Here is a 2500-nt window from a genome sequence, read left to right on the forward strand (position 1 = left end):
AAGACGGGTCGGGTGGGTGGCCGACATCGCCGCTGACCCCGTGCGCTCGCTTCGCTGTGCTTTGGTCACGGCGTGGCGCCTGGAAACCCCCCGGGCCCGACGGCGCGACCCGCCCGGGGCGCACTGGGGACAGTCCGCCCCGCCCCCCCGCGCGCCCCGTCGCCGGGGGCGGGGGGGGTGGGGGAGCGGTCGCGCCGTGGGAGGGGCGGCCCGGCCCCCCCGACACCGGCGCGCCCCCGCGGGGGGGACCCCCTCGCGGGAGAGCCCCCGCGGGGGTGGGCGCCGGGAGGGGGGAGAGCGCGGCGACGGTCTGCTCCCTCGGCCCCGGGATTCGGCGAGCGCTGCTGCCGGGGGGCTGTAACACTCGGGGGGTGGGCCCGCCCCCCGAAGGGAGCGGGGCCCCCCGAGCCACCTTCCCCGCCGGCCTTCCCAGCCGTCCCGGAGCCGGTCGCGGCGCACCGCCGCGGTGGAAATGCGCCCGGCGGCGGCCGGTCGCCGGCCGAGGGGCGGTCCCCCGCCGACCCCACCCCCGGCCCCGCCCGCCCACCCCCGCACCCGCCGGAGCCCCCCTCCGGGGAGGAGGGACGACGGGGGAGGGAGGGCGGGTGGAGGGGTCGGGAGGAACGGGGGGCGGGAAAGATCCGCCGGACCACCGGCACGGCCGGACCCGCCGCCGGGTTGAATCCTCCGGGCGGACTGCGCGGACCCCACCCGTTTACCTCTTAACGGTTTCACGCCCTCTTGAACTCTCTCTTCAAAGTTCTTTTCAACTTTCCCTTACGGTACTTGTTGACTATCGGTCTCGTGCCGGTATTTAGCCTTAGATGGAGTTTACCACCCGCTTTGGGCTGCATTCCCAAGCAACCCGACTCCGGGAAGACCCGGGCCCGGCGCGCCGGGGGCCGCTACCGGCCTCACACCGTCCACGGGCTGGGCCTCGATCAGAAGGACTTGGGCCCCCCACGAGCGGCGCCGGGGAGTGGGTCTTCCGTACGCCACATTTCCCGCGCCCCACCGCGGGGCGGGGATTCGGCGCTGGGCTCTTCCCTGTTCACTCGCCGTTACTGAGGGAATCCTGGTTAGTTTCTTTTCCTCCGCTGACTAATATGCTTAAATTCAGCGGGTCGCCACGTCTGATCTGAGGTCGCGTCTCGGAGGGCGCCCCCCCCCACCGACCGCGGAGCGGGGTGGGGGGGGCGCGAGGGGCGCGAGGCCGGGAGAAGGGAAGGGGAGAGGCACGGGCCGACGGAGGACCCCGGCACGGGAAGGCCACGGTCGACGCCCGCCCGGTCACCGACACGCGGGCCGGCGGGCGGGGAGCACGAGCCGGCGGCACAGGCGGGGGCCCTGCCGGGCTTGGGAGGAGCGGGAGGCGGGGGGGCGGGAGGCGAGGGCCGCGGGCGGGCGCGGCGCGCACGCGCGCGCGGGGTCCGGAGTTGGGGGGGGGCGGAGCACGGGCACGAGCGGGGCCGGGCGGCGGCCGAGGCGCGGCGGTCGCCCCCGACCGCCGGCCCCCGCCCCAACCCGACCCACGACACGCCACCCGCCTCTCACCCCCACACGCACACACACACCCCGGCGCGCTCCGCCGCACGGAGCGACGGACGACGCGGCGCCCTCCCACGACGCCCCGCCGAGCCCCGACCCACCCACCGCGGGCTCGGGGCGCGCAGCGCGGCGCGGCCACAACCCGGGGGGAAGCGCGCAGCGGCGGGCGGCGCCGCGGCGTCCCGCGGGCCGCCGCCGGGGCACGCATCCCCGGGGCGCGGCCCCGCGCGCGACTCGGCCTCGGCGCGAGCCGCCCCGACAGGGCATAAGGCCGGGATCGCCGGCGGGGACGGAGGGAGGGGGCGGGCGCGGACCCCGGACGCGCCGCGGCGGCGGGAGCCCGGGGGGAACGGGGCGGGCCCGGCCGGGACAACCGCGGTCGCCGCCGGGGGCACGGCGGCAAGACCGACGGCGTTCCGGATCCGGGCCCTCCCCCACACCCCGACGGACCCACGACCGGCGCGGCACGGGACGGGACCGCGACCCCCCCCCCCACGCACAGCCTGGGCGACCCCAAGACCGCGTGCGGCGCGAGGGATCTCCCCCAGAGGGACCGCGGCGGCCACGGCCCTCAGCGCGAGCTCTCTCCTCTCTCCCGTTCTCGCGGGCGGCGCCACCCCCCCCCGCCCCGGCGCCGGCCCCCTTCCTCCCCGGACACACACAACACCCCCTCCTCCCCCCACGTCCCGCACGCGCCACCGCCGGGCGGACCCGGCGGGGCGAGGCGGGGGTGGGGATGGGGGTGGTGCGGGGCGGGAGGCGGGGACCGGGCAACGGGGCGGAGGAGGGGCCACCGTGTCTGCACTTAGGGGGACGGAGGGCCCGGCGGCCGAGCCAACCCCTCCCCACCCGAGGACGGAGCCCACGGGCGGGCAGGGCAGGCACCGGCAGAACGGGCCCTGCGAGGGAAACCCCCAGCCGCGCCAAACCCCAAGGGCGAGAGACCCCAGGG

Source organism: Halichoerus grypus, unplaced genomic scaffold (assembly GCF_964656455.1).
Source record: "Halichoerus grypus unplaced genomic scaffold, mHalGry1.hap1.1 HAP1_SCAFFOLD_217, whole genome shotgun sequence".
Lineage (NCBI taxonomy): Eukaryota > Metazoa > Chordata > Mammalia > Carnivora > Phocidae > Halichoerus > Halichoerus grypus.